Genomic DNA, 11562 nt, shown 5'->3' on the forward strand with positions numbered 1-11562 from the left:
AATTAAAAGTGTATGAAAATTGAAAGGAAAAAAAAAAACAACAAAAAGCCATGATTTCATCAATGACAGTGCAAATTTGAAACAGGAATGGATTCTCTGAAATTTCAGGAATTGCTTTGTAACCAATTATTTAAGATATTAATAATCATATTAAAGGGTAGGGAAAAAATTCTGTGTTACCAAGCAACTAATAGATGGCAACACTACCAAGTCTTTTCCATTTATAGCAGAAATGTCAAGTTCCAAATGCATATCAGCATCATTCCTGTAAAACAAAATGCAACACTTCAAAGAGAAGCCTCCACATTCTCACCCTGTAGAGGCCTACATTCCAGTCTTTCCTAGGATGTCTACTCTGAAGTTGTGTCTCAGCCATGAAAGAAAATACCTACATTAGAAGAATGATAGTAAAGCAACTATCTACCTCCACTTCCTGCATGGCTGCCTCAAAGAGTTTTTTTGGCAAACTACTGAAAAAGCAAAGACCTAAGGATGTGCTCGAGAGTTTACGTGACAAAGTAACACTGAGATAAGGAGCAAGGCAGCTGCATATAGATGCTGAAAGGTTTTGTCTGCCAAAGAAGAGCTCTTTAAGTCCGTGCACAGAAAAGAAAATGGCTCAGTCCAAGCAGCATGGCAATTAACAATCATCTCCAAGGTTTGCTTAACATAAAAAGAAGCTCAAAGGAGCCTGAGAGATGTGGCACCTTTTTTTTCGTGTTATCTAGAATCCAGAGGTATTGATTTCCTGCTTGTCTGGTCAAGTCCCTCTCTCTTTTCCTATTATGCTGAGCTGGAGTGCCTGGCTAGCACTGAATGCATTTCAGTTAAGTTATATCTTATCTAGAAAATATTTCTGTTTTTTCCCTATTTTTAAATTTCTCACATTTACAGGATGCCAGGTTACCTAATGTTATCAATGTTTCCTTTGAGAAGCTGCAGCATCCTCAAAATGTTGCATGTTCTGTTCATACACATATTCTATTACATATCAGTAACATTTTTATAATTTCACTCTCAGGGTGCATCTTTGCACTTGTAAGATGGTCCCTGTCATGAAGGCATTTACGTTCTAAGGACAGAGAAAAAAATGAAGGGAAAAATTACAAAAAAAAAAAAAAGAAAAAAAAACCAACAAAACAAAACCAAAAGAGAATGAGATTAAAAAGAAACACAGGCTTACGTACAGAGTCAAAGAACAGGGTCCCTAGCGGGCTTGAGGTATGATCAGAGTAGGGACCTTGCGTACAAACCCCAGAATCAGATGCAACACATAAAGAGCCATGTGAGTGAAGGCAGAGGGTGATTCCATGGGGAGCTGACAAACAGGCAGTCAAGGGTGGAAATCTTAGAACTGAAGATGGGAACTCTTTACACATGGCTGAGCAAAATTAAACTTTGCTATGACACAGAAGTAAATATACTGACAGGATCTGAAAGGTTTTATACACATTTTTCATAAATAATTTTTTTGGGAAAAATTATATAGTTAAGTATTGGGAAAAAATTATGAGGAATGTAAGTATAGTTTTCTTTATCGTATCCGTTACCTACTTGAACCGGAATGGAATAGAAAAAATTATTAATATCAATATTGTTTATCCGATTTTCTAAGAGTTTTATACAATAATTTTATTTTCCTTATAAGTTTGATAAGGAAAACCATACAGTTTAGAAGAAAGCATGCTGTTTGATAAGCATTCAGTGCAATTTAAACATAAATTATGTATTTGAAAATAAACCTAAAATCACAGAGTCTGCTTTGAACAGTGAGACGAAAATTTTAGTTTGTTATTTTTGCAAGCTTTAAACAAATTTGGTTTAGTGTTTGGATCTAAGTACCAAGGCTTGAAAATTCATTTTCACATCCTCCTATTATCTTATAAATCAGTTGGTGGGTAAGCCTCATACGTATAGACCTGGCGCACACTGTGATTTTTGGATTCTCTTTTTTAATATACAATTTCAATTTTAAAAGGCATTTTTTTATGGAACAATTTGACTGGACTTCCTGTCCATGTTGACATACAACTGCAGCACCATCAGAATAGCTCATGTATTAAATATTTTGTAATCTGGTTGTCTTAATTTGCCTGTACTGAATTCTAGCCAAAGGTAAGAACAAGAAGTCATTATCAGGTAACAGTGTGTAACAGATTTTAAGTGGTTCATGGATTCCATTCCAAGAGCACTTGCTGAAGCCTCCTGAGGTAGCATTTGCTTCCTCATGTTTTTACAGTACCTTGCTGGAGGGTGCAGAGTTTAAAGGCATACAGGAATGAATCCATTTAAAACAAAACAAAGCAAAATAAAACAACAAAAAACCCCACTATCTTATTTTCCTTTCTATTAAGCTCTGTATTTCTGTCTTCAGAAATAATTTAAGCCTCTGATTTGCAAAGGGCTAGTTATCTCCTATTAGGTGCCTCTCAGCCACGGAAAGTTGAAAAATCTTTGTGTCTTACATTGATATGCCTGAATCAAATCATATTCAGCTGCTTGTTTTATTTGATTAGCCTAAAGTCACATCACTCTCTGTAATTTTGCTGAAATAAGCTATGATGAAGAACAAGCCAGTCATGTTAAAATCTGTGATTTTTCACACAAGATACTGGGTTAGACTACTGACAATGTCATAAATGGCATGTTTTGGGTAGCAAGGACAGAGGAGGGGGGCTGCAGGGATGGCCTCTGTGGATGAACAGCAAGGCTGCCCCACATGCTGGACACAGTGTATTCCAGTTGCCTCCACAAGAGACCAGCCACAGGACACAACCAAGCCCATCTGCCAATCTGGCGGCTCCTCAGTGAAAACACATTTAAGAAAGATGAGAAAACATTAATAAGGAGGAGAAAATGAAACAGCGGGACAGAAGAAGAACGAAGTGAACAAAGAAACAAGGTCAATATAGTAGAAGGTGCTCCACTACAGAGCTGGTAACACCCCTGAAGGGACTGAGGATGATGGACACACATTGACACAGGGACACCCTGAAGGGACTGAAGCCCATGGAGGACCTATGCTGGAGCAGAAGAAACAAGTGAGAAGGCAATAAATTAAGTTAAATTCCCCAAGTAAAGTCTGTTTAATCTGTGACATTAAGTGGCAAGTGATTTCTCTGTCTTTATTTCAATCAACAAATTTCCTCATTTGTTTTCCATCTATTTTTTTCCTCTATCCCATTGAGACTTTGCTCTTATTAGCTGTGCGGATGTGGGCCTACTCACAATAAATGCCAAAGAATATCAAGTATTTTCACTACTGTCTTCTGCTTTCACCTTAGGTATAAATATGTATTTTAGGGTAGAACTTTTTTCTTTTGAAAATGAAAGATAATTGAGTACTCACTGAAATAAAATGCTAATAGCCTTTGCAGAAATTAAGTCTTTTATGTATGTAGCAAATGCAGAAAAAAATTAAGATAATATTTTTATTGAATTTCTGCAGTCCTGCTGACTCCTAAAAAAAAGCTGCAACCTCAAAATATGAAACTCTTTTGAGTAGAGAATGACAGCAAAAATAGGTTGCATGGTGATATTTGCAATACAGTCTTCAGTCAAAAGGAGGTGTAAGTTATGCAACTCAATCTCACTGTGACTTGGGAAGAAGGGGTGTTGAGGGAGATAAGACAATCTATTTTATATAATATAGAGGATTTCTAATTTTTTCACTTCCATATCTGCTGTGGATCATACACTCATCAGTTAATTGATATTGATCACACTGTGTTTGTTGGTCTCTTTTCCCAAACAAGTGATAGGATGAGAGGAAATGGTTTCAAGTTGTGCCGGGGGAGGTTTAGATTGGATATTAGGAAAAAATTCTTCACTAAAAGAGTTATCAAACACTACAACAGGCTGCCCAGGGAAGTGGCTGAGTCACCATGCCTGGATGTATTTAAAAGACGTGTAGATGTAGCACTTAAAGACATGGTTTAGTGGTAGACTTGGCAGTGTCAGATTTATGGTTGGACTTGATGATCTTAAAGGCCTTTTCCAGCTTAAATGATTCTATAAGTCTGTGATTCTATTTTATAGTCGACAAATAATATTTCTTCTTTTATTCAGAATAGTTAATTGTCAATTTATATCTAACACATTGAAATGAATAATGCTATTACGTTTTTTCAAGGACAAAGATAAATAATAAAAATTTGTGCTTTTTAATATTGAGATATTTTCCTTGTTATTGTTTTGCAGGTAAGAATATTGGATTTGCTTTGTAGCTTTTTTTTCCTTCCTTTTTTTCATTTTAGAGTGCTAATCTATTTTTTTTTGTAGCTAGATGATAATGAAAACAGAAGTCCTTATAAAACAATCCCCAAAGCCAGCAGTGAAAATTGTTGTCACACCTTTTCCACACAGATAGCTAAACCAGACAAAATATTTGAAATTTAGCGTTTTAATAATGCTCATTTTGATAAAGACTATACTTGAAAATGGAATTGGTTAAATAATAATGACACAAGGGACAAGAACTTGATGTAAACTCATTAGGCACTGACTGAGATTCCCTTTAGCACCTACTAAGGTAACACAGCTGCTTCTGCACCTCAAAATAGATATTTTCCCAATCTGGCAGGTAGAGCAGCTGCTCAAAGACAGTATTTCCCTAGGAGAAATTTGATTAAGGAAAAACATATGACTCTATCTAACCAAAACATTCACTGAAGTACGATCAACAAAGTCTTCAAAAAATGAACACTAAATTCTGAGCACTGTTATGTAAATTTATACCGTACATTATTTCATTAATTATAACATTTGAAGCAAAATATAACTTGTTCCCTTGTCCAGATCCACCATTTCACTATCAAATAATATATATCTGTTTATATTGAGGATTTATGTTCATTCACGTATTAGGAGAAACAAATCAAGCTTTATCTAGTTTTCTGTGGAAAGCCTAGCCTACAACATTAGACCAGTGTTGTTGAAATGACAGTGCCATTCATTGTGCTGTGCTAAGGCTACTAATCTCCCTACAAACAGCAGCAATTCAAAATTAAGGCTGCATCAATAAGACTTTAAATATGCATATGTTCAATCAGAAAAAAAATACCTTAAATATACTCCATAGCCTAAATATCATACTAACACAATAGAAGTGAACTGTCTTTAATGCGATTTGCTTCGATGCATACAGTATGTTTGAAGTTTAATTTTGTTTGATTTCCTTCATGAAACACATCTGTTGATTTGAGCATTTTCCTTGAAAACTCTACAGCTGTTTTCTGGATTCTGAACTTGACTTTTCAGAACTATAGATCTATTTTATGTTAATTCACAAAAGTGATCCAGCAAGCAAGTACCTGAAATTTATCATGGAACAGATCACAGGATCATAGAATAGTTTGGGTTGGAAGGGACCTTAAAGAGAATCTAGCTCCAACCCCACTGCCATGCGCAAGGGCACCTTCCACTACACCAGGTTGCTCAAAGCCCCATACTACGTGGCCTTGAACATTTCCAGGGATGAGGTTTCTACCACATCTCTCTGGGCAGCCTTTTCCAGTGTTTTACCACTCTCATTGTAAAAAAAATTCTTCCTTATATCTAGTCTAAATCTACTCTCTTTTAGTTTAAAACCATTACCCCTTGTCCTGTCACTATAGTCCCCCCAAGTCCTTCTCAGCAGGGCTGCTCTCAATCCCTTCATCACCTGTATTGATACCAAGGGTTGCCCTGACCCAGATGCAAGACCTTGCAAGTTATCCAAGTTCAATGTTTGTTGACATGACTTTTCTGCATTAGTGATTGATGGGGTTTAGGATACAATGTCATAGCAGCCAGATGAATTTACTCCATAGTCACTGTAGGTGGTGGATGAGAAAGTCCACTAAATGTGCACATTCTTCTCCTTTTTCCACAGTGTACATAAAAAAGCTGATAAACTGGTTTATTATCATTACTTTAAGGTATCTATTATTAGTCTTTTTACTGACAAAATAAAAGTTGGTCATAGTTGATACTTGGGCTATGACTATCATACTCTTCACATTAGCTTTCAACTATAAATTTACTCTTGTTAAAGTTATGAAAATGAGAGCTTTGGTTTATATCATCTTAAATATCTCTTGTCATCTTAACTGAAAGGTGTTCCGTCTTTTGTGTGGGTAGTAGACTGGATATGACGATGATGAATATTTGAGTATATATGAAGAATGCCAACCTGATTTAAATCTTGGGATAAGCAAAGATGAACAAAGGTGATACCAATTACAAACCAGTTGTGATAAACAAGGAAAAACACTGGTGAATTATCAATAATAACTTCATTTTTACCATACCACACAGGCTATGTGATTATTCTCTTCACTTGCGAGTAGAGCAATGAGCTGTCCTTGGGTGGAACGAAGGCCTCGTATAGCATTTTTCTTGTCTCTTGCAGTGGCCAATTGTAAATACTTAGGAAAGAGCACAGAAACAGTCTCTTTTTATTATCTCAGCTTTTAAAGACATGCAGCTGAGGCACAGCCTGAATCAGTGGTGATAAACTCTGTATTTAATAGCTTTCAATAGATTTCCTGATTCATGAAAAGAGTTTTTATCCTCTTCAATTCCTTCCTAAAAAGATAGGCAGATTTTGAAATACACGAACTCATATTTTTACTAATACTCCTCCGTTATTTTTTTGCAGATTCAAATATGACTGTTTTTATACTAAGCATCTCAGGAAAACATCAGAAAGAAGAATATCAATGCATAAATCAAATAGTGTAATTTGGGGTTCAGAAAACTTTCATGCCCGTCTAATGAGCTGTGAAACTGAAGTGAATAGTCTGTCTTTACCAAGGCAGAAAGGCACAAACATGTTCAGAAAATCCACACCTTTTAGATGCCCAGTTCCAGTTATGAAATTCATAAGCCTGAACTAAAGAGAGCATTTCCTGAAGAAATGACAAGACACAAATGTTTTATTTGCTTCTATACCATCTACAGACTTTATACACTGTTTTTGTATACTTCATCCTAAATAACTAAGCATGTAAGTTTCTGTACTGCATAAGAAATTAATTCTTAATCAAAATCTAAAAATAGGATGCACAGCAGACAACATGAGAAAGTGAGAAGGTTGTTAACATATTAATATAAACTACTGAGAAAGGGTCTGTATCAGAAACTCTGCCATCTGCTATACATAAACTTCTGCTAATGTGCCCACGTTCATGAGGGATCATAAACAAAAGCTTCACCAGCTTACATTCCAACAAGAGCAGCTGCATTTTCCAATATTCTGTCTCTAATAGTAGTCAGTAATAGACGCTTAGGAAAAGAGGATAAGAAATGGAGCAAGCGTGAGTAAATTGCGTTTGGTCATGCTATTCAGACCTGATTACTGATTGCAGTAGTGGTTACTGATTGACCTGTCATTAGATTCATCTCATTCTTTTTCTACTTCCAAAAATATGCTATGGCAGAATATCCCACAATTGTTAAATGTTGCTTTCTTTTATTTGTTTTAACTCTAAGAGTTACAAATTGTAAAATGTAGTGGATAGCACTTCTCCATTCTTGTATGATTTTAAATACATCATTTGTCTCTTTTTTGAAATTATCCATATGGATCATATCATGTCTTTGGTAAAGATAAACTTTTGCTCAGGAAACTATCTATTTCAGCTACTCAGTCAGGAAACTAAAGGCATAACTTTAGTTTTGACCTTAATTATTCAAGATATGAATCCAATGTCCTCCACTTCAAAGGACAATGCTCTGACAACTAGGCTGCAGAGTAATTTTCGTGCATACCCAGTCCATACACTGATCCAACCGCTGAGTTTCTCCCCTTTAATTAAGTTCACAAGTTCACAGCTAAACTGTTTAAGTTCAAAATCAAATACGTAACATCTGCTGCATTTTAGGCTTGACTGACGACATCAAAATTAACTGGGAGCTGTTGGCAGTGGCTTAACCATTTATTTGATCAACATCATATGCCATTACTGGGTATAGTTTTCAGCTAAAGAAAATTTGACTGAAGACAGGAAAGAAGGCTGTCCACCTGTCTGGCCCTGGCCTTCAGATCCCATGCGAAAACCTTCCAGAGAGTAGATTAGACTAAGCTCATTGGAGTGTGCTCTGTTTCAGAAAACATTCTATAAACAGAACAGTGGGGTGAAGGAGAGAGCCTGCAGTACAAAGGATAAGGATACATTTACAACTGCAAACAAAAGTCTCAGAAATTATGAAAAGAAGGCAGCTTTCATGGGGATCCATGACAACATGTTATTTAACATGTAGAGCCTCTAAACCACTAAAAGTTACTCCCAGGAAAGCAAGACTAGAGGAAAGCTTGGAAAGTCAGATCAGGTAAGAGGAAATTTATTTTCAGACCTGTATTAATATTTAGTCAATTTCACCTGTAGATCTGAGTATTTCACTGTTAAAGTGTCACCTTCTCTCGTGTATAAGTCTTAGAAATCAGAAGCTTGTTGCTATATGTTTAAAGGTTGTAACGGACATCATGGCACCCAGAATCCAGTCCCAGTTAGTCACTGCCTCAAGCTGGACGTTACTAACAGCTAAGGTCCAAGGCATGGCTCAGTCTGTTGAGGAGGTCCTGCCTTAGAATTAAGATTTTGGAGCAGATTTACTTAGGAATGTATAGAATTACTTACATAGTGTAATCCACTTCGAAAATCTCACATGTACTCAACGCATGCTTAAGGGACATCTCCCATTCATGACTTGCATGTGCTTCATCTGGTCCCGGAAGAGGGTGAAACTCAACATAATTATACCAATTTTCACTCAATAAAATGGGACAAGAGATTCATCAAGCTAAATCACAGTTCAAACCATGAATGAAATGTAAACATATTACTCAGAAGGGGTAGATTTGTTTTCTGGAAGCAAATAAAATCAGATATACGCATACCTTAGAAACGTAAGACATGCCAGATGTTTAACTGGCATAGGAAAAAAGATATCCAGTGGTGCTAACCGAAAAACACCTGTAAGGGGATTACTTTTGTTTCTGTAATATACATTTATATCATTAAAAATTAGTACTTTTAACCTCAAAAATGGAGTCTTTGGTCTGTGCACAATTGCAAATGTACTAACAAGCAATGTTAAAATGTCTACAGAACTATTTTACAAATTATTGTCGAAGATATTCTGGCAGAGGGTGTTAGGAACATTACAAAATAAATCTGAGATTTACTGTTAGCAAGAGTAGAACAAATACATTCTCAAACTTCAGAATTCTGATCTTCAAATCTTTAAAACACTTCCTGTTTCTTCTCTGTTGCTTTGTCATTGGGATTCATATTATTCAATCTTTGCATGGAAGCAACATCCTAGGTAGTGGTTGTAAGTTCTGCTCTCTCTCTCCAGGAAAAATAACTGTATCTCCTAAAAAAAAAAAGAGGTCTCTGTGGAAAAGAACATGCAAATTCTGTTCTCAGAGACAGTTTTTCCACCCCTGCTAAATTATATCACATTGTTATATGTCATACCAAAAATATACTTGCTGTGCATATGTTAAAAAAATAGCCAAAATCTTCTGAGAATAGGACAACAGAGTAGGGGTTGGAAATAAAACTTTGGGACGTAGAAATTAAAACCAATAATTTTAATTTTTAATAGAATATTTTTTGCTAGTATAAAATATAGAAATAAAATACAAAAATACTTTAAATCAAACATATATATTCAAACAAAAATGTAAAATTAAGATATTTTAGAACAATTTATTAAAGGAGTCAGATATAGCAGGAAAGCAGAAAAAAAATCTTTTTTTTTTTTTACACTATATGCAGCTCAGTGAAATTGGCACTGCTCCACAATTGAGAAGTTGTTTTTTCAAACCTCTTTCAATTATATAATATCGTTAGAATCAACAAGATAAAAGCAGCAGCTTTTCTCATATCGAGAAGAACTTCTATCATGTCCTAAATGCTCCTGTATTTTAAAATCCTGAAAGGGCAAGTAGCTGGATTAACTGTTCTTGCACTGAGATTACTGTGGATCAGGTCATAAAAGTGGGCTCTAGTGTAATATTTGTTTGAACATTTTAATGGATAATCTATTTCAAATTTAAAAAGAGTACCTAGAATAATTTAGTTAGTGTATATTTGGGAGATAATCTGCAGTGAAAGCTGAAAAAGTCTTCATGTCTGCACTCATTTTTCAACAAATCATATTTAATGAAGAATTACTTTTAACTAATTCCATTTATGTGAAATTTTGATTGAGAAAGTACTATATGGGGCATGATATTTCAACTCATGTTCCTAAAATAAACCCAGTTCAAAGAATAAACATGCACATATATATCAGAAGTCATATTTGGAGCTAATTCACATACATGACCTATGATATTCTCAACAATCAAGTGCTCACTCTGCTTCTGAATGTAGTACTCATTTCTCTAATGTCGCTTTTCTGAGAAAAGTTTAATGCAGTGGTTATTTTTTCTTCAATTGTAGAGATGTGATGCAAAGTATTTAATGCAAAGCCACACAGGAAGTTATTCTGAAGTTTGAGGATTAAAGCTGTAGTTGTATGGTGTTTTACTGTAGATTGAAAATAATAGTATTCAATGGGAAGCCACCAGGCTGAAAAGCAAAATCTTACCCTAGGGATCTCACTAATAAGAACAAAAACATAACAAAGTGTTAATAACATTTTCCTAACCCAAAGGTATGGAAAGCATCACTGATAAAGAGAATCAGAACAGGAAGAACTGAAGTCTGTGGGAACAGAAATGGAAATTAACTATATTAGTATAAAGTGCATGATTGCTAATAATAACAGTCTGTATGCATGGAGATTCTGAGTTGGAAAGGACAAAGAAGGACAAAATCCTGTCTGTATTAATTCATCAACTAGCAGCATAATGGAGATATGAAAAAGTAAATGGGTTTTGTAGGGCTGATCAGGCCATGTACTTGCCATAGGTAAGGACTTGGGCCAATGTGCAAAACACAGATGAGACTTCATCTGGAATATTGGGAAGAATTAGTACAACCTAATTTTATGTTTCTAATTAAAACATCTTCATTATATATATAAAAAAAGTCTGTCTATGGCATTAATAGAAACAAATAAATTTCAAAGTATGTGAACAATATTCTGAATTATCATTCTGAATGGCCTGTTTCACATTTTTATCGTATAAGAAACTACATTATATTCCCCAGACAAGTTATTAGGGCTTTTTTTTTTTTTGTATACGGTATGGGTCATTGTTTTTTAAAAGATTTATTCAGATGCAAAAAGGAGGGATCACGAAGTTAGCCTATTTTAGACAAAAATACTAAATTGATTTACTTATCCCAGTGAAATGAAAGCTATATAGACATAATTTCTTGTAAATACATCACGGAGCTGAGATGCAATGTTGGCATAAGAATATATTAACATAAATGCACCAGAAATAAATTTAGGAGAAAAATCAGATCATTCTAACCTTCAAACTACTGATGTTGTGGAGTAGTATGTCAATATAGTAAGTGGGACAAAAATATCTTGCTATTTCTGTGAGAAAGGTGAATCGATTTACGGTGTGGTTGGTTACATTATAAGGGGACTGGGGTCAGTGACATGGAGAAA

The sequence above is a fragment of the Caloenas nicobarica genome, chromosome 3, assembly GCF_036013445.1.
Source record: "Caloenas nicobarica isolate bCalNic1 chromosome 3, bCalNic1.hap1, whole genome shotgun sequence".
Lineage (NCBI taxonomy): Eukaryota > Metazoa > Chordata > Aves > Columbiformes > Columbidae > Caloenas > Caloenas nicobarica.